This window comes from Schistocerca americana, chromosome 2 (genome assembly GCF_021461395.2).
Source record: "Schistocerca americana isolate TAMUIC-IGC-003095 chromosome 2, iqSchAmer2.1, whole genome shotgun sequence".
NCBI classification, from domain to species: domain Eukaryota; kingdom Metazoa; phylum Arthropoda; class Insecta; order Orthoptera; family Acrididae; genus Schistocerca; species Schistocerca americana.
The window spans coordinates 452,463,321-452,490,779 of record NC_060120.1 but is presented as its reverse complement, the minus strand read 5'-3'; the positions used below and the strand labels follow the sequence as shown (position 1 = coordinate 452,490,779).

The 27,459-nt window shown below is 42.3% G+C and overlaps 1 long non-coding RNA gene across 1 annotated transcript; it reads right to left on the bottom strand.

Annotated features, from left to right (window-relative positions):
• Window positions 1-5,192: 5,192 nt before the first annotated feature.
• On the bottom strand, window positions 5,193-24,377 carry LOC124595415. The gene is made up of 2 exons (XR_006978201.1): window positions 24,329-24,377; window positions 5,193-5,866 (listed from the first exon to the last, which is right to left on the bottom strand). It is a non-coding gene; the product is annotated as an uncharacterized LOC124595415 (long non-coding RNA).
• Between the last annotated feature and the right edge of the window lie 3,082 nt (window positions 24,378-27,459).

Here is a 27,459-nt window from a genome sequence, read left to right as displayed (position 1 = left end):
GACGATGTTCTCCAGAGATGGGAAGAATATATAAAAGAGCTATATGACACAAATAGCAAACCAGAAACTCTGGAACTTGAATCACACAACAGTGTAAGTGATGAAGAGAAAGGACCGACCATCATAATGGAAGAAGTAAAGTCTGCCATTGCTGCAATGAAAAATGGCAAAGCAGTAGGTACAGATACAATACCGGGAGAAATACTAAAATGCTTGAACCACAATGGAATAAGAGAAATATTGAGGTTATGTAATAAAATATATGACAGTGGTGAATGGCCTGAGGACTTTTTGATAACAGTAATGATTCCATTACCGAAAAAACAAGGAACCAAGAAATGCAGCGAGCACAGGACAATCAGCCTCATTTCACATGCAGCCAAAGTGATGTTAAGAATAATTAATAAAAGACTTGAAAAAGTAATAGAGGAGAATCTCGGCGAGGAGCAGTTTGGCTTTAGACGGAATACGGGCACCAGAGATGCAACAGGGCTCCTACGAATCTTGGGAGAAAGGTTTATTGAAAAAGGAAGAGACCTATATATGTGCTTCATCGATTTAGAAAAGGCATTTGACAATGTGATTTGGGACAAGCTGGCGACTATTATGAGGGAAAAGAGAGTGGACTGGAAAACCAGAAGACTTATAAACTCATTGTACCTTAATCAAAAAGTTTCAGTTAAAGTGAGAGGAGAAAGTACAAACTGGATCAGACTAGGGAAAGGAGTAAGACAAGGATGCTGTTTGTCACCTACTCTTTTCAACCTGTACTTGGAAAATATGATTGACCAATGCTCATTAGATGACAAAGGAGTAGAAATTGGAGGAAGAAGAGTAGGGTGCTTGAGATTTGCTGATGACATGGTCCTTCTAGCCACAGGGGAAAAAGGATTACAAGATTTGGTGGACACCATTGCAACTAACGGAAAAAAATATGGAATGAAAATTAACACAAATAAAACAAAAGTATTGGCAATAGGAGGAAATAAGGAAATAAAAATTGTACTGAATGGAGAAACACTAGAACCGTTGCAAAATTTTAAGTATCTTGGAAGCAGGATGGACACCGACTGGAAGTGCACCACAGAAATTAAAACAAGGGTAGCAATGGCAAAAGAGGCGTTTTATAAGAAAAGGAGAATCTTCTGCAGCGGTCTGGACAGAGAACTCAGAAAGAGAGTCATAAAATGTCTTGTATGGAGTGTTCTTCTATATGGCGCTGAAACATGGACTATGAGGAAAAAAGACAGAGAAAGGCTGGAGGCTTTTGAGATCTGGACATGGCGGAAGATGGAAAGAATAAGTTGGATGTACAGAGTAAAAAATGAAGAAGTACTGAGAAGAGTGGGAGAGAAAGGGCAGTTACTAGATGTAATAAAGAGAAGAAAAAGAAATTGGATTGGGCATATATTAAGAAAGAATGACGGACTGATAAAAACAGTTTTAGAAGGTTATGTAGAAGGGAAAAGGAAGCGAGGAAGGAAGAGATTCCAGATACTGGATGACATGATGGACGGTACAACATACAGCAGCCTTAAGAAGGAAGCAATGGATCGCAGAAAATGGAGAGGCAAAGGACCTGCTAATATAGCAGATAACTGATAATGATGACCACTTACACAATTTGTTCGATATGAGTAACGGAGACGTCGCCGAGATGTGTACAGCGCGCCACATTTGCACCTGATGGCCAAAATTGGAACTAGTTTTTTCCAGAGTAAATCGGTTTCAGGTTAACGCTTACCAATTTCGCCAATTTCGCTGTCTACCAATTCCGCTGCCATACGATAATTACATCTCCCATACTGGACACTGTGAGTAGCTGCATTTTAATTATGACCATCTGGCATTTGAACTAATTACTACATGTGAGACTGCTTCATCAAAATTGTGAATTCGCGATCATGACATGCGTAGCTTTACTATTGACGAGATAAAGTGAATTTTACACCATTTCAAAACTGTGTACCGGATGTTAAAACAGAATCATGTGTGTAAGGAATGTTATAACGTTCACTTATGATCTTGGACCTATAAAGCAACAATTCCTTCCGACCAGTCTGTGACCAAAGGAACGTGGCAGAAGATAATATTACCTCCTGGAAATCATATGCCGAGTAAGAGGTTGTATCTTTGCAATTTTACGACTGATGGAGATACTTATTTTACCCCCATCACCACCGATGAGCCGCCATCAACATAAAAACGCATCGACCACGCACAGGTAAGCTGCAACATAAAGAACCCTCTCGCTCAATGAATACTCCAAGTTATTTAACATTTCCTGCTGTAATTTTCTTTTCTTTGTAATGAACTTTTGGTCACCATTTCTCTTTCTGTAAATAAATATAGTAAGCGTTCACAATCATTGTTGAATTTGTTGATCTCTCTATTAGCTATTTATCACCGTCGTCTTGCTTTTTTATTTTAATGTAGATGTTATCTCCTGTGTTTTTACGTATCTTTGGGAAGGATGCGTTCTTACCTATGCGTGCAGTATTTATATTGGGAGAATCTATTTGTTTTTCTGCGGTAGGCGCCGTTGGTTCCCGTGCATCGACCAATAGAAGCAAGGCTACTCGCAGGCTATTGGTGCAAGGTACGAAATCAGTGGGAACTTTAAATTTCATAGCTGTCCAACTGCGCACACTTAGGGCTGTGATTGAAAAAGACTCGAACTGTTCGAACAGTTTACGTCACAGTTCGGGAAATCTCGTGGTCTATTCAATATTCTGATAGGCCTGCGACCTAGTGGCTTTTGTTGGTGCTATCACGACCTTTCTCAGTATTTTTAACGTATTGTGGATTTTAATAATAAAAATAATTGTGAAACACGGTCTGAAATATCTTCCAGGATGTAGGTCATGCGTGACAATGGCAACAAATAAATAAATAAAAGATCACAAGCGTGACTCTGCCCAATTCTGACGGTTTCGCTTGTCCCGCGATCTAGTGACCTTTGACGGTACTACCTCCAAAAATTTGTTTGCAAGAGGTAGTGGGTTCAAATCTCGCCAGGTGCAGTAAACTAGTTATTTTTAAATTTTTATCGAATTTCCTTTGATCATCATTTTCATTCAATTAATTGGTATAAAAGTCACTTTTTATTTCCATTCCTTTGTCACATATTTTTAATTATAATATCAAACTCTTCATTTGCTCTCATTTTTCTTCCTATTATTCTTTCTCACTTGAAATCTTTGTTCATGTGTTTTTAATTAGTTTTATATATTAATCTCGATTTAGTTTCTTTTGTTTTATCACCCTGTTCCTTCGTCCACGTTATTGGGTTCATTATATCTATTTTTCAATTTGCTTGAATTTCGCTTTACTTATAAACCCTACTTTCATTTAAATCTTCATCTGCGTTATGTTGTCCTTAGTGTAATAAGTATTTAGTTTCTGTTTTAAATGTCTGTATGACGATTACATTGCAAAAAAAAATTGCACATTTGGTAACAAAAAAAACATTTTCACACCATTGCTCAGTCAATAGAAAAAGATTATTTCGTCTTTTGTTTTTTAAATGATAGATCGGAATTTTGAAAAAATGGAATATTGTAGTAGATAAATATAATTAAATTCATTTTCACAAAAATTCCGATTGGAAAAAGAATGATATAAAGAAAAAAATCAAACAAATGAAAAAGTTCGTACAGTGATTGATGTGATGTGACAAAAGAGCAGAAATAAAAAGAAAATACATCTAAACCAATTAATTGAGTAAAAATTACTATCAAAGTCATTTCGATAAAGATTTAAAAATAAAAAAAGTTAATGATCTGACGAGACTCAAACCCACAACCCTCTGTGTGCGTAGGCATTATGATATCCACTAGACCACGCAACCAGTCTATGTATTACTGTTGAAAAAAAAATTCTGAATTTTGCTTGATATTCGTCAGTTACTCGCAAACGAAGGTCCACGAGGGTGAATGGCTGCAGGGTGTGATATCTGGGATCTTAACCTACATCACCGTATATTTGGTTTCAAAAATTTGTTCCCACTGCTGAGGACATCTTGTGAATGTTGCCGTCTTGTTTTCAGACTGATTAAAATCGGGTAATGTTTTTATCTGTTATTCTACTATGTAAATAGCTCATCTGCATCATACTTCGTAAATCATTACCGTCTCAAATAAACAAATGAAATACTGGGCTAAGTCAAGTATTATTTTTCGGGCCGGCCGAAGTGGCCGTGCGGTTAAAGGCGCTGCAGTCTGGAACCGCAAGACCGCTACGGTCGCAGGTTCGCATCCTGCCTCGGGCATGGATGTTTGTGATGTCCTTAGGTTAGTTAGGTTTAACTAGTTCTAAGTTCTAGGGGACTAATGACCTCAGCAGTTGAGTCCCATAGTGCTCAGAGCCATTTGAACCATTTTATTATTTTTCGGAGGATATCGGTTTTGTCTTTGCCTGTTACCTTTACTGAAAAATCAACCGAAATATTTATATATACGTATATATCGGCAATATGAGAGAAATCGTATTGTAAATTTGTTCAAACGTAGTAGGAGTTTGTGCAGTGGTAGGGTTTAAAGCTATTTCCTCCAGTGTTTCACGAAATTGTAAAATTTTAAGCGGAGCCATAGCTTATTGTTGTCGCTAGTTCGTAGATTCTTGCGTATTCTGGACTCGCGTCGCGTGAACCAAACGTCACGAGATTGTTCGAACAAGCTCGATACTGAATCGAACACTGCGACGTATCGGGAAATCTAGAGCCCGTTCGATAGTGAGTATCGTTTGCCCAGTCCTACGCGGACTATGTTCACGGTCAGTAGATCGTCATATTACTGCAAGCCCATGACCGACTGCAAGTTTGTGTTTTATGAATTGTAACCGAGCAACATTACAACCTGTTTCACTGTTATTTACGGTGTTTGCTTGTAAAATTCTGATACAGTTCATTTCAGTAACTTGGGCAGTGAAATAGATTCTTCTGAGTTAAAGAATAATCAAACTTTATTTCATTACGTTTCCAAGTTGAATGTTCAGATAAATTCACAGTCAAAATTACGCAAAGTAGATCTCTTGGAATCTGATTCTTCACAAACTGTATAATGTGAGAGATGGCTGTATGATTGTTGAATTAATACAAGTTAATTGAAAAAGTGTCAAAAAGCACAAAATGGCTTTATAAATGTCTAGGGAGGTTCACTGAGACATGTGAAAGGATCAAGTAAAAATAAAGGTACTGAGCAAAATATATTTATTAATATGCATTCCACATTAATATACATATAAGACATTTTATGGTTTTGTATGTATCCAAACCAGTGAAGCTATACGTATTTACAGACAGATAATACAAAAATGATTTCGACGAATAATTACACCTGTGAACAAAGGAAACCGTCACTGGTGTCGCAGATGGTTTGTTAGCTGCAGAGAATGGCTTCTGGTTAACTGAAATTGAACGGCAGTCCGTGCGATTCTGAATGTGTGTAGCACTTGTCGGACGGTGATACGTGTTAGGAGAGGCACGTTTTAATGACTCGAGTGTCAATGTGGCTAATAAATAGTACAATAAATAAATAGGGAAATAAATTAATGTGCAGTGTGGGAGGGAGGGGGGCAGGGAGCGCGCGCCTAGACGAGCAGGCGGTCGTTGGCGCAGGCGGGCCCCTTGGACGGCCAGTTGCACGCGCCGATGGACTGGTCGTAGGCGAGGTGCACGGGGCAGTTGAAGACGTGCAGCGTGTAGCGGCCCTTCCACTGGTCCCAGTGGCACGCGTAGAACTTGTCGCAGCGGTGCGGGTGCCGGAAGAGGCCGGCGCGCTGGCAGTCCACCGAGCCCTGCAGCGTCTCGTCCAGGGAGCGCAGCCCGCCGGGGCCGTACCGGTCGAAGGCGCCCGACACCGCTGACCTGCAGGCACAGTGGTTACTCCTTATTTGACAGTTCCGACAGACAGCGTGGGGCAGCGAATAAATAAATATACAAGCTGTTTCAGAACGAGTAGAGTTGTAAAACTACCATAGGCCGTCACTACCGTAGTTCCTAGCGTCCTCAGACAGCAACGATCGTAACCGCGTTACTTGTACTTTACGTGTGTTGCATACCTATTGGGCGTTACCTCATTTAGATCGCTTTGTGTGCGTATGCAGTCAGTGTCTTACAATTTCCCCTACAAACGGGGAGTGGTGAACCGTCGAAACTGAGGAGATATGGAAGGCTGCACAACCTGCGGAACATTTTTTTCTACATAGTTATCCCCCCCCCCCCCCCCCGTTACTTAAAAATAAACAGTAATTGTAGGAAAACTAAAACTGTCAATGTTTAATTCAGGTCTTGTTCGAAAGATGTTGATTAGTAATGTGAAACAGAGAGACGTTGTATTAAAAGTAAAAAAAAGGATACAGATTTATCAGATAGAGCTATAAAACGCTGTTTCCTCAAACAAAAGGTAAAATTAAAGAAAAATATTTAAAATTAAATAAAAACACATCTAACATCCGTTTCAATACCTCATCGAGCTTATATAAAACGTGTTTCTCTTATTTATAAAAAATGGTTCAAATGGCTCTAAGCACTATGGGACTTAACACCTGAGGTCATCAGACACCTCTAGACTTAGAACTACTTAAACCTAACTAACCTAAGGACAACACACACATCTATGCCCGAGGCAGGATTCGAACCTGCGACCGTAGCAGTAGCGCGGTTCCGGACTGAAGCGCCTAGAACCGCTCGGCCACAGCGGCCGGCTTGTTATTTATAGTCGGCCGGAGTGGCCGAGCGGTTCTAGGCGCTACAGTCTGGAACCGCCCGACCGCTACGGTCGCAGGTTCGAATCCTGCCTCGGACATGTATGTGTGTGATGTCCTTAGGTTAGTTAGGTTTAAGTAGTTCTAAGTTCTAGGGGACTGATGACCTTAGAAGTTAAGTCCCATAGTGCTTAGAGCCATTTGAACCACTCTTGTTATTTATAAACAACTTTCACGCTTGTCAATAATAACAGGAAACTATAGCCTTTTATCGTGATGAAGAACGCCCTATTGAGTATAAAATAACAGCAATAATTGTACTAGCTTTTTGTGTTTGTGCATGTAACCTGCACTTGCATCAAAAGTAATTGTTTTGGTTCCATAAAAGGGCAGTAGTTACCCGATGAACTAATTTTTATTACTTATAAAACGCAATTTATATTTTGTATGGACGTAAAAATGCTCTAACACTGAACGATGTGCCGTTCTAATTATGTGTAAAACAACCAAGCAAACAAACAAAAAACAAAGAAAAGTCGTCGGCTCCCAGCTTCTTTCTTTCACATTCATATATGTATGTATGCTACCAATAGTACCGGTAAGCCTACCATTTACTACGTGATTTATGGACTATACCAGAACTACAGAACCGTAGTTTTGGTGGAGCACAACCATAGGGACGAGTAGTTAAAAGTTCCACGGACACAATATCAGGTTAGTCAAAAGTACCTCCAGGATTTCAGAACACGGCTCCACGAAAAACCACGAGACACACAGATAAATGCGAGCATCTCTCTAGGTTTCGATTTGTGAAACGCTCCGTGGCGTAGTTGCAGAGTGTACCACTAGGGGCAACCATGTAAGCACATGTGGACCAATCCTCCACTCACGTGGAGAATACGTCGAGTTGTTTAGTTGCTAAAAGGCACATAAAGTACCTCACAAACTTAAACCGACATTTCCTTAGAAACGGTCGTATATCTACAGGTAGGACGAGATACATGTTCGCCGTTCTTTTACCCTCTTCCACTGAGCGGAGTTTTTGGGAAATCGCGTTATGGCAATTGGCGAGTTTTCCTCGTCGGTATTGTTACTCAAACTAGTTCAGGCGTGCGGATAGACAACCCAACGAACAGACTTCCAAAGCGGGCTGCTGTCGTTGCAGCTTCCGGACAGTGGCAGCAGTGACCTCAATGAATTACACACAGTTATTTTAATTTGCCATATCACGTACGGTGTCGATTTTGCGTGCCTGTAATGCGAGTTAAAAACTCAGAGCTGCAATACGCACTGATACATGTATATTTTGTGTACGTCTTCTTGTACTTTTTGGGCAGTCGACTTCTAAAACGATGGGGGAACGTATGAATAACTATGCATTGGTCATCCACTTAAAAGGGCACACTGCTAAGTTTGGAGCACTGTAGATAATATACACCTGGTACACCGCAGTCGTTCGATCCTGCATTGCTAACGAAAGTCATGGCCGCGAAGTGGTGTTTATGTGTCAGTTGGGTCTGTGCAGTCAGCACAGTACTTTATCCATGTTAATGATGGTTGAACTCTGTAGCTGTGGACTCAGTTACTCGAAGAAATACAGCAAAAAGCCATTTTTTATGCTGAAAAAATGTGGCTGGTTATGCCACATTTCTTGAAATTGTTCAATGCAGTAAGATGGCTTGAAGCAGAGACGTGGCAGATGGCAGAAAGGGATTATTACATTTGGAAATGCTCAGAACATCTCCGTGAATGAAATGCCAGATTTTTTGGTTTATCCCTTTAGGCTGTTCAATGTGTCTACATCGAATTATGTACCACATGCATTGGTGTAACACAGAGTAAGAACAACGATCGTAAAAAGAGCCTAACTGACGAGGACCGGAGCTGAGTGTTGTGCCTTGTCAATGACTATGTTTCAAACCCAACTGAAACTACTCTTGGCAGTGAATCCTGGTCTGTATCAATCAGTTTCCGAGTGAACGGCATGGATGTGTGTGATGTCCTTAGGTTAGTTAGGTTTAAATAGTTCTAAGTTCTAGGGGACTGATGACCAAAGAAGTTAAGTCCCATAGTGCTCAGAGCCATTTTTTGAGCCGAGTGAACGTTGCGAAGGGAACTGCTTGCATTGGGTATTCGGAGTCGGGCACCTAGCTGAAGATAAATCTGCATGTCTTCAGTGGGCTACGTAACAGAGATACGGAACACCAGTTAAGTTGTGGCGTGTAGTGCGTTCCAATGAATCGCGATTATGGCCCTATTCAAATTATGTGAGACACCGAGTGCACCGACAGCGCAATGTGGTGTTTAACCCACACTGTGTGGAGAGTGTAATTCAGGGTGCAGCTCGTTCTGTGATGATTGTGGTGTTTTTCGTACCAAGACTTGGGCGCACTCATTCACATTACCATGATCATGATGAGCATGCTTTGATCATTCCAGTCTTCCAAGATGACAATAGGTATGTTCGCAGGGCTGTACGAATACCTCCCTTGTTTGCTGAACACTCAGGCGGATGTCGCATGTCGATTGCCGCGCTAAATCACCCGATCTTATCGACATAGAACATGTCTGGGACTAGCCGGCCGCGGTGGTCTAGCGGTTCTAGGCGCTCAGTCCGGAACCGCGTGACTGCTACGGTCGCAGGTTCGAATCCTGCCTCGGGCATGGATGTGTGTGATGTCCTTAGGTTAGTTAGGTTTAAGTAGTTCTAAGTTCTAGGGGACTGATGACCATAGATTTTAAGTCCCATAGTGCTCAGAACCATTTGAACCATGTCTGGGACTAATTGGAACAATGGGTGAGGCATAGTAATCAACATTCTCGCAATCTCAACCCTCTAATAATCAATGAGTGGCTCCAGCTGGGTAAGGCACACCTCGAGAAACTTATGGACTACCTTCGTTGCCTTATTGAGGCCATTATCAAAGCTAGACGCTGTGTCACGTGGTATTACCGTGATGTCTCTTGGTTGTGATGAAATTTGTGTCTGTTGTGCTTATTTCGGCAGTCGATGGACGGGACAGTTTCGATTTAATATATGTATATAGCAGTCGTTACGGTGTTATTGAAGAAAGAAAAAAAAAAAAAAAAAACTAACTTTTTGAATGGGACGAAGTCGGTAGATGTCATGTATATGTACAGATAAAGAAACAATTACAATTTCAGAAAAATTGGATGATTTATTCAGGAGAAAAAGCTTCAAAAAATTGAGCAAGTCAATATCGCGTTGTTCCACCTTGGGCCCCTATGCGAATAATTATTCGGCTTGACAATGATTGACGGGATTTCTATCCAAATTCTGTCAAATTGGCGTGTTAGATCGTCAAAATCTCGAGGGGCCCTGCCAATAATGCTCCAGATGTTCTCCACTGGGGAGAGATCCGGTGACCTTGCTGGCCAAGGTAGGGTTTGGCAAGCACGGAGACAAGGAGTAGAAACTCGAGCCGTGTGCGGGTGGGTATTATCTCTCTGAAATGTAAGCCCAGGATGGCTTGCTATGAAGGGCAACAAGATGGGGTCTAGAATATCGTCACGTACCGCTGTGCTGTAACGGTGCTGCGGATTATAACCAGAAGGTTCTGCTATGAAATGAGACGGTACCCCGTATCATCACTCCCGGCTCTCGGGCCTTATGGCCGGCGACAGTCAGGTCTCCAGACACGTATTTGCTGGTCATCGGGGCTCAGTTCGAAGCGGGACTCATCACTGAAGACAACTCTACCGCAGTGAACGAGACTCCAGGCTGAATGTGCCTGACACCAATGCAAACGGGCTTGTGGGAGTGCAAAGGTCAATGGAAGTTGGCACAACAGCCACTTTAAGCTCAGCCCACTTTCTGTGAAGCGCCTGTTAATGGTCGTTATGGCCACTGAAACACTAGTTGCTCGCCGGATCGATGATAATGATGAATCCGTGGCTCTGCGTGCCTGTCTGACAACTACTCGGTCTCCACGTTCTGTCGACCCTCTAGGCCGAGTGCTTCCTTGTCGACGCTGTTGTTCGGTCATGGTTTACCCATACCTGCTAACATCATCGAATGGTAGCATCGCTCCTGATTGAATGTCAAGCAATTCGCCGGTTACTCCAGCCGACTTCTTTGAGCCCAACTACACGTCCTCTCTAAAATGCTGATACGGGTGTGTATCACTTGCGCGCATGTCTGCGATGCGTAGTTGCTGTCCAACTGAGATCAAGGAATGAAATTCGCAAAGACTTTACGCCCTGACATCGACATGTCCCCTTGCCAGTTGCGCGGTGAAACTGTGCTGCAGCGTCACACATTCATTCATCGTCCGCCAAAGTTTACTATCAAAATTTACTATTTTGCGTTTTCCGTCGACAGCTGTTTCAGTATCAGTTTGTGATCAATTTGCATGACTCCTACGTGGTGTATCGTTCTTTTTATATTGTCTTGGAGTGTACGTCAGTTATTCTAATGGCGTTCTGGTGTAATTTTATAAGTACTGGACTGTTCTTAACTGCGTAGGACTAATTTGTCTCCTGTGTTTTCTTTTTCTCTGCTGTCTTTATTTCAATCCGCCCACACCTAATAATAATTGGCTCCGAGCACTATGGGACTTAACTACTGTGGTCATCAGTCCCCTAGAACTTAGAACTACTTAAACCTAACTAACCTAAGGACATCACACACATCCATGCCCGAGGCAAGTAATAATAATTACTGGGAAGTGGAACTATAAGGAAAATACTGGATTCACATAAAACGATAGACTCCTAGCAATTCGAAAGTAATATCGGAAAATAGCAGAGCCTAGAAAATATTACAGAAACCAATGAAACTGGTGATTGATATTCGCTGGTCGTTTGTGTAGAATCTATGGAGACATATTAATCAAAAGAGCTTCAAGCATTGTTGGAAAAAGAACTCAACAGGAAGCAGGGCTCAACGGGTAGAGAAAGATTTTCAAAGAAAGATAATATAACAGGAAGAAACAACAGAAAGAGGGAAGCATAGTGTAGGGGTGAAGGCTTTCTAGAAGGAAAAGGAAATTAAAACAAAGAGATGCAAAGAACTGAAACTGGCACGTGGTTCTCAGGGGGCTACCAGACGATAATGGAATAACGTCCAAAGACCTTAGTGGTCACTGAACGTGACTGGTGGACGAAGTTTCCCTCTAACTCAACATTTTTTTTGGATCCGGGCGGATTAGAAGGAAATATTCCTTACCAACGGAAAAAAGCCCGCTTCGTCTAATACTTCCTTCTCTTCTTCCTGTTGCTGTGATTGCTCGTGGTATCTTTCCAATTAAACGCGTGATAAATCCTCTTTCCCAGAACACAGAGATTAAAGGTAGGTGTTAGTTCTGTAGGCTGTCTACATCTGAATTCTAAGGGTGCTCATAGTTTTGTGTTGTGTACAAAATCGAATATGCGGATTTCTGGTAAACGAAATATTTTGGAAAACCATTTTTCTTTCGCCAAATACATTCAAAAAAGAGAAAATATTCTCATGAAGATGTTGAAGAGTTTGAAAATTTCCGTCTTCGTCATCTCCTTAGAACATACTGGGTGTAAAATCTTAGCTCCATAAAATGAAGTCTAACATCTTGGCCAACACCGAGCTGCAGCTTCGGATTCTCCTCGTAAACGACGTTGAGCTTAGGAAGAAAGAGACTACATTTTTTCCTCCATTTTTTGTCCTTTACTTCTATTCGGCGAGATTACGAATCATAGTCCAACACAGGGAACAGAATACAACATTTCTTCATATACAAGCATTACGTTTCGCCGCGCAGAGGCCACGCGGTTAGAGGCGCCATGTCACGGATTGTGCGGTCCCTCCCGCCGGAGGTTCGAATCCTCACTCGGGCATGGGTGCGTGTGTGTTGTTCTTAGCATAAGTTAGTTTAGGTAATGTGTAAGTCTAGGGACCGTTGACCTCAGCAATTTGGTCCCTTACAAATTCACACACACACACACACACACACACACACACAAGCATTAGTCTCGACACAAGGTAATTTCACAATGATTACTGGTTAAAATTTCCGAAAACCTGGAGTTAGTTGTTCCAATGTGACAGATGCTGTCAGTTCAAGTCTGAGTGTGACACCGAAGTATAAGCGGTTATAAATTATTGGGACGGATAGAAAATGAGATATGAAATAAGTCCTGGTCGCGCAAGATACCTTTATGTGCCTGTAGAGTTCGGGGAATAATGCGACGTTTGTTGATTACCAGGCCTCTAGAGACTAATGGAAACGACATAGTGGGTGTGTGGTTCATGAAACCCGTGTGATTCATACAGTGGAACCATTTTCCCTTCGTCGCGAGCAGTCACAGTGTCATACTTTACGGGAGAGGCGAGTAGCTGGAAGTGAGCCATAAGAAACTGCTGTCGGTGGAGTGAGTTCTCAGATACGGCGTGGCGCGCTGTCGACACCCCGTCATAGATGGAAGCGGCCTTTTACGCCCGGATTCCTTCTCTGGCGGGAGGATGCAGAAGACTGCAGCTCTTGCAATAGTGTACGCGTACCAGTAGGCTAGATTCTGATGGAATGTGTCTTGTTTGCAGATGAGAGAGCAGCCCACAACATATCATGTGACGGTAAACGTGTCAAACGTCTTCTAACCTAAAATTAACTGTACTTTCAAAACGAACACCCGTTTCCTTCCTAACTATTACTACAGAGTGAAGAATATATCATTTTTTTCAGTAATTTGTTTTAATCCGCCAGGGATGAGATATATCCTAGTTTGGATCTTTCGAAACGATCTCTCATGATTCTTTCTTTACTGCATATTCAGTTTAAGTTTTCTCGTTATTATTCTTCCGTTTTACTTCTGTAATGGTCACAGTTGGGCGCTAATGACCATGCTGCTATAAGAGCGGCGATTACCCGTACTAGCAATCGACATTAGCAGCTCATTTCCGGTGGCTGCTATATAGTTGATATTCTAGAAGATTCCGGATGTTGGAGTTTGCGCGCAATCGCTCGTGGATTCCCAAGTATGCATTCGAGCAGGTGGAAGGTCAGACTGTTTGTGGCGAGAGGTAAAGTGTGACGCTCGGGCTGCGGGCCAGGTGCGTGGATATAAAGTTAATTTTGAGGAAGGAATAGTTCAAAGATAATAAAACGAAGTATTTGAGTCGATCAGGTGAAAGAGAATTCATGGAAAGTATTTCTGTGAAAGCTGATATGAAGATTTGTGAGCCATTGTCAGCTGAAGGCTGTAGGGTGAGAGGTATATGGCACCCATTTGTAATATATAGAAAACTAATTTCTCTATAGGCGACCGTTTTTAAAATCTTAGATATCGGGATAATCCGTAAACAATCTAGTACGAAGGAACGAAATACTTCTCCCATGGTGCCCTTAATGACCGAAATTGACCTATATGGCAAAGCTGCAAGTGTGCTGTTGAACCGAGTGTGACTGTTTAGAACCTGAATAATTACTGTAAGTGAGGTAAACAGATTTAAATCGACTTTTATTGTTATTAAAAAGTCGCTAATTGTGGTTCCCTAAAATTATATTATGTACAGTAGATCACAGCTTAGTCGTAGGCCTGTGGTTTTATAGGATACCCGCTGTGCTGTGTCAGCTGCACAATTTGTAATTCGCCTTTATTCTTGTACGCCATCCAGGTGTTAATACATATTGAAGCAATTTATGTGTGTGATAACTTACATGCGTTTCAGTCCAATGAAAAACCAGCCACAGTTGCAAATTTCACTTTTTTAAATTTACTTGATGGCTAGTTATCTGTATGCACTTTAACTGTTAGTTTGAACTTCATAATACGTATATATTTTTGACACGGTTTTTGTGTTTTTGGAAATATCATTTTGACTATCTGGACGATCTGAAAATGGGTTCCCGCCCGAAACTAGTCTTGAAGTGCATAATAAATAAATAAATAAAGTGAAATTTGCAGCTTTGGTCTGCTTTACGTTGTATTGGTTAAAAGTAGTTATTGACGTGCAATTATTCCAGCATGCTGGAAGTTCATTATGTATGTTTGTTGTATATGTTGTAGTATGAGTGCTGGGGTGGTCGCAACCAATAACAGCCGCACGTGGGAGGGAACAGAGATCATAGAAGATTCACTCACCGGCGGTCGTAGCTACCAGGGGCAATGATCATGTTAAGGGCGACAGATGGCCACAGTTGAGGGCACCTGCGGCTTCTCCTTTTGTTGCGGGAGGAACTACTGTGGTACATTTGTTTTTACAGTGGTTAGTTGACAGTTTCATATGAGGCATGTAGGCAGTTGATTACTGCACCTTGACCTGTCAAGTTGCGATATCAGGCTTTGACCGAGTCCGTGGCGTATCGGACCCCGGGTTGTAAGTTAAGTAGTGTAGGAGATTCTGAAAACGATCACGAAGTGCTATTTTCGATGTTAATCCGAAGCTTAAGGTTGTTGAGTAAGCGTCCACTCTAGCAGTTTCGTACTGTGTTAAGTAAGCAGCCACTATTTGGAAAACTATTTGAGAGAGAATTATTTTGCGGGTTGTGGATTATCGAAAACTTTGCTACAGTGCGTAGAAATCGTTGATTTAAGACAGGAACTTATAGCAGAAACATTGTTAGATAGTTATCGGCGCTGGATTGATTATTGTGGTATACTGCAAGTAGTGATCCGTTTCTGTTCTGTTGAAATTTGTAGCGAAAAGTATACTGAGTGATTAGACAGTTACTAGGCGAGTGATGGCTATTTGTTGCGTTAAAGCTGCATGAGTTAATACCGTCACTGTAGGATCTCTGTTAGTTTACTGTAGTGGGTGGGCAGCATGCTTTACTGCAGTAAGATTAAAGAGGGTGAAATTTAATGATGGTGAAAACATTGATTTTAGTAACGTCCCAAAGAGTTTCTGGGGTATTTTTTTATTTTATTGGCTTCTAGCATGTAATATTTTTAGCCATGACTATTTAAATGTATTGGTGCATAAAAACAAAGCAAGGTAACATTTGTCTTCAGATCGAGATTGTTGTACTTATATTAAAAGACACAGCTGATAGCTAACCACTTAGTTGTTAATTCATTTCTTTAGTTAAGTTCAGTGGTCACAATTCGTTTAAATTTGTATGTCTTCTTTAGCTATAAATCTGGATATGGCGTCGTAGGTAGAATTGGGATCGTGCAAAGGGGCTGACAATGAGCAAGTTTTAAGAGGTCCTTTAAAAAGTTGACGCCGATTTTATGTAAATGGGTAGGGAAAGATCCATGATCGACACGAATTCTCACAATGGATGCTATATGTTCTTGGGTAGATACAGTCTGATATGAAAATACGTAATTGCTGATAAACATTGCCAGCGTATCGCTGACCAACAACGTTTTCATCCCTGATTGGTTTTAGAGACAAGCTGGGAAACTAATGTGACGTCGAAAGAAACGTGACGATGATTAAAAGTATGAGAATAGTATTTTCTTTAACTGATATTTCTGATGTATTTCCGATTTTTGAAATTGAAAGTTATTTACAAAAGTTAATTTTAAAAGAGTCTGTTGTGGGCGCATGTATATCGAATAGACAGATTTTCAGTATTTGAATCAGTATACGTCTTACTAGGTGCATAATACAGTTAATACAGGTCATGGTTTGTCCGTAGTTACATTGTAGTTACTAGTGTTACATTGAAATTTAAAGGAATCAATGTTTGATCACAGTCCCAATGTGCTAGTAACGTAACTGAGACCTGGTAATTTTTTGTGGCAGATGCGTTGATTGCTTATTTACTAGTACAAAGCAGTAAAAAATATATTTTTTTTGATGTTCTGAGATGCGAGAGGTTTATATTCACTAGACTTGGTAGATATCAGGCACCTGGTGTGCAAGCATATAGGTCAGTGGGTGCAACAGTATGACGGTGCTGTACAGTTTCTGTGTTCAGTGGATTACTGTGCCTTGTCGTAGGTTTGGTAGTTCTCATTGAACAGCGCTACGTGAACATTGGTGTACATTGTACGTAAACTATTTAAGGCTGGATTTCACGGTTATCTGAAAATCCACGTTGCGACGTAAGCTATTGCGGTGACATCGTTATTTGTTGCCGCTTCCTTCATATTAGACCAGGCCATTGAGCGACGCAATTCTAATTAAGCCCTTTCTGCTTCATTGTAGAACTATTTTCTGAGACACTGCTTTGGAATTAGTACCTACAAGCTTGCTCATTACATGATTTCGTATTCTTCCCTCACATCACGCTACATCTCATGTTTATCTGATGTAACGAACCCCTTCACTTTCGAACTGCCGAAGCATGAGTTGAACTTTATGAACAGAATGTATGCTGTATAATATACGGGGTGTAATGGGTATAAGCGTATATATTTCTGTTGGTGACTGAGGACTGTGTGCTGAACAATGTTACGTCAGTATTTATGTCATTTGCGGACTAATAATTACAGCTATTACAAGTCGCATGTTTTTAGATTGGTTAGTACCTCTGAGCACGTGTGACAAGAGCATGCCATTAATACTTGTATTTCCCGTGCGCAGCAGGTCAGGTGTTGAAGTGTGGATGCATGGAAGCAAAACGGGCAGTCTATACCGACAGGTGTAGTTCACTTAGTGGCGCAGTTACTACCGTGCAGAAAACATCATGTCGTAAAATATGTGACGTGTTTGTGGGAAGACTGTTCGACAAAGAGAAAAAAAACAACGAACACCCTGATGTGTGTACATATTAAGGTACCATATACAAAAATATGTGCACTTATACCCGTCCGATCCTGCATAATGGGGGTTTACATTCTACATGTTCCATTACTAAAAACAACAACATTCCGTTCGCAGTATTGATGGAGGGGTCGGTGCAGCACTATTATCGTCATATTTGTTAACGTGTTTCCATATCACATTTGGAGCGCACACATATTCTCACCGAGCGAGGTGGTCCATTGGTTAGCACACTGGACTCGCATTCGGGAGGACGACGGCTCAATCCCGCGTTCGACCATTCTGATTCAGGTTTTCCGTGATTTCCCTAAATTACTTTAGAAAAATACTGGGATGGTTCCTTTGAAAGGGCACGGCCGATTTCCTTCTCCATCCTTCCCTAATCCGATGGGACCGATGACCTCGCTGTTTGGTTCCTTCCCCCAAATCAATCAACCAACATATTCTCAACGAGTCACAGTGGTACTCCGACCCTTCGAGATTACTGTGACTGTCCCTATTAGCTTCTTCGCTTAGGGCAAATATGAGAAACCTAAGTGACGTTAACCCAACTGAGAACTGAAACCGACTGTTGTGGTTTACGTGCCCCGCCAGTAACCGCCTTTGGGAGGAGCAGTTATTAAGCCCTGTACGCCCATCCTGAACTACGTTTTATTTGATTTCTCTAAATTCTAGGGTTGTTCCATTCAATATGCCTTGACGGTTTTCTGTTCCTGTGCGTGTCAAACTGAATATTTGCTCCATCTCTAAAGACGAGCTAGTATACTTTAACTTCCTTTCTCTCTTTAGGGCTGCGATTTCTTGCATTAAGCCAGTATTCTCGCCTCTCTCCGTCCGGCCGAACGAGGAGAGAGAGCCGCAATTCTCTGTTAGATTTTTCGTTCGAATCACAATGCCGCTCTCCTTTCTTAAGGTGTATACTGTATATATAGCTGGATTAGTGAGTATGGGAAAAGAAGAGAGCAGTGCAAATTAAAAGAGGATAAATAATACAGAGAATTCCATTGTACAGTCGGACAAAATAAAATGCCTGGAAGATATTTCATGCATCTTAAGATAGGTAACCTAAGTTACACAATCTGCCCCAGGAATGGATGATATAAGTTGTGTTGCCTTTATTAAGGTGCATGAAATATTTTCCAGGCCAGTTTCATTTTCCCAACTTGGGAAGAACACAAAACTTGGTCCGTTTGATGAAAACAGTGCTTGGAGCTCTATAGGTTTCGGTATATTGTAGGACTTGTGGTCTTATTCACTGATTAGCTCAAAATAAAAGTACATAGTATACTCATGTTACCATGACATATAGAATCTGCTGATCGCAGCAGATTTCTGATAGGCACTGATGAAAGATTGTTATCTTTTGCAGAGTATAAAAGAAACTAATAAGATAAAAAACCGAACGTATTACAATTTTCATTCACCCTCTTCTAGCCATTAGACGTACAAAATTTCACTTCTGTGACCATATTTTAAAGATGAGAGATTTCTGGTTTCAAACTGAAGAATGTGTGTTATTTGGCTCTTTAATTTCCTCACAACCTTTTCGTGATTTGTAATGTCAGTTTTACTGCTGTCTTGAGATCTTGCAATAACCAGTTTCAATATGTCGATTTAGATACTTTCGCAGACTCTTTGCTAAACAACTGCATTAGTAGTAATTGTTTGGGGAGTCGGTTAACCAATGGTTCCAATGGCTCTGAGCACTATGGGACTTAACTTCTGAGGTCATCAGTCCCCTAGAACTTAGAACTACTTAAACCTAACTAACCTAAGGACACCACACCCATCCATGCCCGAGGCAGGATTCGAACCTGCGACCGTAGCGGTCGCGCGGTTCCAGACTGTAGCGCCTAGAACCGCTCGGCCACCCCGGTCGGCAGTCGGTTAACCATCAGCCGACATGTTTCGTTGACAGTTAGCATGCCATATGGGTTCCTTATTCGAAGGAAGTCAGCCTTTCTTCTACATGGTTAGTTACATTGCTGTACACTACTTTTAGTGTTCAGACGTGTCTGGTTCTGGAGTTATATTTGGGGATGCGTGCTTTTCTGATGAAGTTACCTTTGCTTGGCGGAGAGTCCTGTTGTTGAATAGGCTTTACTGCACCAAAGGTGTCTGGTAGGGTCAGTAAAACTTATATTCTGTGCTGAAGTACAATCTATTAGTGTTATTCTGCTCACTCGTATCCTTCCGCTTGGTTATGTGCAGTGGAATAATTTCGGAGAGGTTGCGAATTATCACGTCCTTGGTGCTGGTTACCTCACCATTTATAATTTCATTTAAATCTGCAGAGTTTTAATTTTCTCAGTGTTAACTGTTCATGGAGTGTAATGTTTCTTTCCGCCGGATGTTTCTGGATTGTCTTTGTGATGGTAGTATCTTGGTTGTGTAACGAGAAGTGTGGGGTTAGATTATCCCCACGAAGTTGTAAACTGTGCGATTTCTCTTAATGGATAGTACATTAGTGTCGAAATTATGTGTTGCGAACTTATTTGTCAGAAAGACATTTTCCTATGCGTACTTCATTCCAATGTGCCACAGTACAAAGCCACCATCTTTTGTTGCGACGATACTCATCTACGCCGTTCTTTTTCAACAACTAATACTCAAATGCAGAAAGCGTACTGATTGTTAATGTTCAGAACAATCTGTGTGCATGCTAGTCAGTTTACAGGAATTGTGTAAGGTAAGGGTAAGTATGATCCCGTGTTGCTGGACGCTGATACGAGACACGAGGCAGCACTGCTTCAATGAACTGCTGTCATTATACGGCCGACAGAATTTCGAGCTTCTGTTAAATGATCTTTCAGCTAGACAACTACTTCCTACTATCTGAAATTACGTGTGCACAACTAATGAAACTTTCCCATAGTACGACTAGACACTGCAAGTTAATGGCTAACACTTAGTCACGCCGCCTGTTGCTTTCACAAAACTATTTTAAGATATAGAGGCCATTTTCTTTTTCCGTTGCTCAGAATTTATGGAAGTGTGTGCTTTGTGACTACCTTATACATGTTTTTCTACTCAGATGGTGTTGAAAACTCTTTTTTGGGCGTTAAATATTTAGTTCTGCATAAATGCCAGGGCTAGGTTGTCACTACCTTTGAGATTGGACCTAGCTTTTACTAACTCTCTCTCTGTCACACACACAGCATTAAACGTACATTCTTTCGAATAGTGTAGAACCTCGCTGACAGCCTTGATGAGGTCCCTCTGTCACACAAAAGTTTATTTAACGGACACCCACAGCTAAAATACCTAATGCTGAGTAAAAAACACCGCACCAGCTGTATGCTTGCTTAATTTAAAAAGCACGACGGGTTCCCTGTTCTCGAGTACACTGACGTGGACCACTGTGGGTTAGCGTGGTTAAATGACGTTCGTTAAAACCCGAATGTCTTCCTCAACATGTTCTCTGTCTGATGGCATTATTCCCGAACACGGCGGAAGTGTTCCCGGCTGTCTCCACTGCTGTCACCCCTCAGCTGGACTCAGAACAGAAGAATAAGTCAGAAATGTTCTGATTTCTCCACTTGGCATTCATTTTCTAGCGTCCACAGCTAGATTCCTATCTCCAACTGAAAAAATGACAATATATCAACTCAACTAGCAACAGTGAACTACAAATAAAAAATAAACAATAAATAAATCCATAGCAATTGGAATAACAACATCTTATTCGTGTGTTGCCTTTTTCTTCATCTCCCGCGCCATCTTTTTACAGTTTGATATTCTCTGGGTCGCTGGACTCCTCTCCTTTTTGTTTGTTCAGAGTCTTAACATTTGAAATACTTTCCCACATCGCGCCATTTAGTCCCTCCAGTAGAATCCAGTTTATATTTTCTATTGTAGTATTTGACATTGTGATCTAGTGAGCACCCGATTACTAGTATTTTTCTCACACTCACAGTCCGTCTTATCTCTTCTGCGCATGCACCACCTGGTCAGTGGCCTATCATACGTTTCCACGATAGTTCGCGTCGCGGCCCTGCCCTGTACTTCGCTTGTCGTATCCACTATAACATGGTACGGTTTTCTCTGGCTTTTTCTATTTTGTGTTTTCTTCCGTTCCCCCCATTGCACCGTATTTCAACGATTTATTTGAAAAAATTAATCTTCCTTTTTAGGTCCGGCTATTGCCACCGTTCCGGATTAGTTTATCGTGGGGTGTGACATGTTTTTTAGAATGCAGTGAAATTCTAGCAATTGGGGGAAGACTTTAATATCAGTTGCACTCCCGTATCATGTTGTAATTATGAGTCCACTCCTTAATTAGCCACGTTATTACTTTTCTTTATGCTTATTTGAACGCCGAAGTTCTCAGTCGATAATACTAGGGGCGTTCAATAAGTAGCGCAACAGATTTTTTTCTGAAAGCAGCTCGGTTGTATTCAGGATTCCAATACACCACATTATTCCTCCTCTATTTTTCACAATGACCTGCCCATCATCCACGTACTACTTCCTGCGAAGTGCATCTTTCATCGGTGACAAACAAATGGATATCGGAAGGTACGAGATCCGGACTGTACAGTGGATACAGTTTTGTGAGCTCCTCTCGGGTTCGCTGACATGTTCTACATCTACATTTATATTCCGCAAGCCACCAAACGTTGTGTGGCGGAGGGCACTTTACATGCCACTGTCATTTCCTCCCTTTCCTGTTCCAGTCGCGTACGGTTCGCGGGCAGAACGACTGCCGGAAAGCCTCCGTGCGCGCTCGAATCTCTCTAATTTTACACTCGTGAACTCCTCGGGAGGTATAAGTGGGGGGAAGCAATATATTCGATACCCCATCCAGAAACGCACCCTCTCGAAACATGGACAGCAAGCTACGCCGCGATGCAGAGCGCCTCTCTTACACAGTCTGCCATTTGAGTTTGTTAAACATCTCCGTAACACTATCACGCTTACCAAATAATCCTGCGACTAACCGCGCCGCTGTTCTTTGGATCTTCTCTATCTCCTCCGTCAACCCGACCTAGTACGGATCCCACACTGATGAGCAACACTCAAGTATAGGTCGAACGAATGTTTTGTAAGCCACCTCCTTTGTTGATGGACTACATTTTATGAGGACTCTCCCAATGATTCTCAACCTGGCACCTGCCTTACCAACAATTAATTTTATATCATCATTCCACTTCAAATCGTTCCGTACGCATACTCCCAGATATTTTACAGAAGTAACTGCTACCAGTGTTTGTTCCGCTATCATATAATCATACAATAAAGTATCCTTCTTTCTATGTATTCGCAATACATTACATTTGTCTATGTTAAGGGTCAGTTGCCACTCCCTGCACCAAGTGGCTATCCACTGCAGATCTTCCTGTATTTCGCTGCAATTTTCTAATGCTGCAACTTCTCTCTGTATACTACAGTATCATCCGCGAAAAGCCTCATGGAACTTCCGACACTATCTACTAGGTCATTTATATATATTGTGAAGTTCGTTTGCAGTTTTGAGGCGACGAACACGCTGAAGTCGTTCCTTCAATTTCCCGAGGGTGTGTGCGGTCGGCTGTCACGCGGGAGATCGGACAGGTCCGCGCGATGTTCGTGCAATGATGACAGACGCATTGCCCAACGAATCACCGTGCTTTTGTTCACTGCCAGGTGTCAGTAGACATTGTGCAAGCGCCTATGACTATCTGAGGCTCTGATTTTCCGCCAAAGGAAACTTAGCGACAGCTCTGGCGAAACTGGCGGAGAAAAAATGCGTTGCGTTACTTACTGAACGCCCATACACTACTGGCCATTAAAATTGCTACACTACAAAGATGACATGCTACAGACGCGAAATTTAACCGACAGCAAGAAGATGCTGTGATATGCAAATGATTATCTTTTAAGACCATTCACACAAGGTTGGCGCCAGTGGCGACACCTCCAACGTGCTGACATGAGGAAAGTTTCCAAACGATTTCTCATACACAAACAGCAGTTGACCGGCGTTGCCTGGTAAAACGTTGTTTTGATGTCTCGTGTAAGGAGGAGAAATGCGTACCATCACGTTTCCGACTCTGATAAAGGTCGGATTCTAGCCTATCGCGATTGCGGTTTATTGTATCGCGACATTGCTGCTCGCGTAGGTCGAGATCCAATGACTGTTAGCAGAATATGGAACCGGTGGGATCAGGAGGGCAATACGGAACGCCGTGCTGGATCCCAACGGCCTCGTATCACTAGCAGTCGAGATGACAGGCATCTTATCCGCATGGCTACCGTTGACGCTGCATCACAGACAGGAGCGCATGCGATGGTGTACTCCACGACGAACCTGGGTGCACGAATGGCAAAACGTCGTTTTTTCGGATGAATCCAGGTTCTGTTTACAGCCTCATTATGATCGCATCCGTGTTTGGCGACATCGCCTGAAAGCACATTGGAAGCCTGTATTCATCATCGCCATACTGGCGTATCACCCTTCATTCGATCCCTGCGAAACCCTACATTTCAGCAGGATAATGCACGACCGCATGTTGCAAGTCCTGTACAGGCCTTTCTGGATACAGAAAGTGTTCGACTGCTGCCCTGGCCAGCACATTCTCCAGATCTCTCACCAATTGAAAACGTCTGGTCAACGGTGGCCGAGCAACTGGCTCGTCACAATACGCCAGTCACTACGTTTGATGAACCGTGGTATCGTGTTGAAGTTGCGTGGGCAGCTGTACCTGAACACGCCATCCAAGCTCTGTTTGACTCAATGCGCAGGCATATCAAGGCCGTTATTACGGCAGAGGTGGTTGTTCTGGGTACTGATTTCTCAAGATCTATGCACCCAAACTGCGTGAAAATGTAATCGCCTGTCAGTTCTAGTATAATATATTTGTCCAATGAATACCCGTTTATCATCTGCATTTCTCCTTGGTGTAGCAATTTTAATGGCCAGTAGTGTATTTAATACGTTTTTTGCAAGTCTTTTCCTTTCTGTCAACATTTCGTAGCGCAGGAGTAGCTTACCCGTCGACGGCTGCGCCGCGCGCTGCTGCGGCGGCTGCGGCTGCTGCTGCCTCGGCCGCGGCTGCGGTGACGACGGCGGCTGCGGGGGCGGCGGTGACCACCGGCACGGCGGCCACAGCGGGGGCGGCGGTGACGACGCGGGCAGGCAGTGCGGGGGCGGCGGCCGTGAAGAGCCGCGTGGCCGGCGTCACCGACACGACGGCGGCGGGGGCTGACGTCACCGCCAGCGGGAGGCCTGCGGCTGCTGCAGAGGCTGACTGGCCCGCCGCGGTGAAGCGCGCTGGGCCGCGCAGGCGCACCTGTAAGCCGCAGGTCCACAGAGGTCAGCACACGGAGGAAAAGTGCTTCTGTTCCCTCCCTCCCAGCCGAAACAGAGCATACCCGCTCAGGAACGACCTCTGCGACGCACTCAGCGTAACCATAGGTGGTAAAAAAAAAAAAAAAGATCAGTGACTGATGCATTGTGTCTGTGTCTGTAAAAGAAGGTTACCATTTCTGGTTTTTGACATACCAGTTTCAACTGAAATGTTCGATTCAGTATAAATTTCGGCCAAACTTGGGATAATTTTCTTATTTAATTCGTATATTTCTAACCTATAGATATTTCTGGATGTTTCCACTCGTCAGCAAACTATTTTGCTGTCCCTATATCAGTATTATTTATATCGACATATTTCATAGTATCGATCTTGTACCATGGAAATTAGTACTCACAATTTTAAAAGTATATGATCTGAAATGAATTCTATGTTAGGTGCAATAATATGTATTTTTTCAACGTTACTTTAAAACAAAATCTCTGTCTTGATTTATAACTTTATTAATTTTACTATCGATAATGCAATCGAATTTATAAAATAACCTGAAACTTCTCTTTTTTTGTATTGTTAGGCCAACAAATCTTCAATCAAATAATTATTTTCAGAAAACCACATACAAACTAAAACTGATAAACAGTTTCAATTACAAGAGTCATATTGATACTAACATCGACTACTTCCTGTTCTTGAAGGTTCCGGGCCCGTGATGTATATATCACGGGTCCAGAATTTTTTCACGCCAAGCGCGTCAGGTACCGTCAGCGTAGGATTACCGTTTTTGGAGTTTGGTACATGTTGGTCCCAGACAGGCTACGATCTTTGTACAATGTAAGCAAGTTTCATACTGCTTGTGTTTGAAGCACTGTTTATGTAAATGTTAAAAAAAAGTGATTTTTCAAATATATGAAGTATGATAGAAAATAATAATTATAATGTTGCAGCGCAAGTCATTATCAAGAACACAGGACATTTTTTTGTACGTTACAACGACACGAAGAAAGAAGCCTTGACACTGAGACCACCACTGCGAGAGAAGTAAAACTTTTTTCAATTATAAACCATCCTAATGTTCTTATTACTAAAAATTAGTTCGTTACAACGTCTGATCTCTAAAATACATCAGTATAAGTGACCAATAATAAGGGACGTGCGTAATATAATACAGTTCCAATACGCGGATGTATGTTTTTTTTTTGACAAGGGTGACGGAGAAATTCTGTTACCCCTCTTGTCTTTGCACAACTGGGAAAATAAAAACAGTATCTGATCAAGAGTATCCGGACAACCCTGCATATAGTGGAAATGGTCACTTGGGTTCACGAGATGCGGCCTCACCAGCATAGAAGGAAGCGGGCAATGGTGTGTTGTTTGTAGATGAGCAGTAACGGCAGAATGGGTCGCCCATCAGAAATCAGTGACTTCGAACATGGATTGGTCACTGGGTGTCATCTGAGTAAAAATTCCATCAGGTAAATTTCAACCCTTCTAAAGTTGCACAAGTCGACTGTTGGTGAAATGGAAGGGGAGGGAGGAGGGGGATCAGCCACAGCTAAACCAAGACCTGGAAGATCTGATGTGCTGATGGATAGGGACCGTCGAGCACTGCGGAGGTTGGTTGTGGAAAATGTCGCATGAAATCAGAACGAATAACTCGAGAGATCCCAAGTCTTACCAGCAGTCCAGCTAGCTAAACGACTGTACACAGGCAGTTGAAAAGAACGGGGTGCAACCGTCGAGCTACTGTTCATAGGCCACACATTTCTGGAGTCACTGCCAAACGACGCCAGAGGACGTGTGAAGAACACCACCACTGGACAGTGGAAGGCCGGAAAGAACGATTTTCGATGGAAGTGTTTGGTTTTGGCGAGTGCCTGGAGAATATTACCTATCATCATGTCTAGTGCCAACAGTGAAGTGCGGAAGATGCGGTGTTACGGTATGGGGAAGATTTTCGTGGTTCCGTGCGGCCCCCTTATTCCTTTAAGAAAATGCTAAATGCGTTAGGGCATGACCACGTACAGTAGAGGAACAGTTTAGAGACTAGACACGGGAGAGTAGAGCATCTAGCCATCCCTGCTTAGCCATCTTGCACTTCTACATCTACATCTACATCCATACTCCGCAAGCCACCTGACGGTGTGTGGCGGAGGGTACCCTGAGTACCTCTATCGGTTCTCCGTTCTATTCCAGTCTCGTATTGTTCGTGGAAAGAAGGATTGTCGATATGCTTCTGTGTGGGCTCTAATCGCTCTGATTTTATGCTCATGGTCTCTTCGCGAGATATACGTGGGAGGGAGCAATATACTGCTTGACTCTTCGGTGAAGGTATGTTCTCGAAACTTTAACAAAGGCCCGTACCGAGCTACTGAGCGTCTCTCCTGAAGAGTCTTCCACTGGAGTTTATCTATCATCTCCGTAACGCTTTCGCGATTACTAAATGATCCTGTAACGAAGCGCGCTGCTCTCCGTTGGATCTTCTCTATGTCTTCTATCAACCCTATCTGGTACGGATCCCACACTGGTGAGCAATATTCAAGCAGTGGGCGAACAAGCGTACTGCAACCTACTTCCTTTGTTTTCGGATTGCATTTCCTTAGGATTCTTCCAATGAATCTCAGTCTGGCATCTGCTTTACCGACGATCAACTTTATATGATCATTCCATTTCAAATCACTCCTAATGCCTACTCCCAGATAATTTATGGAATTAACTGCTTCCAGTTGCTGACCTGCTATTTTGTAACTAAATCATAAGGGATCTATCTTTCTATGTATTCGCAGCACATTACACTTGTCTACTTTGAGATTCAAT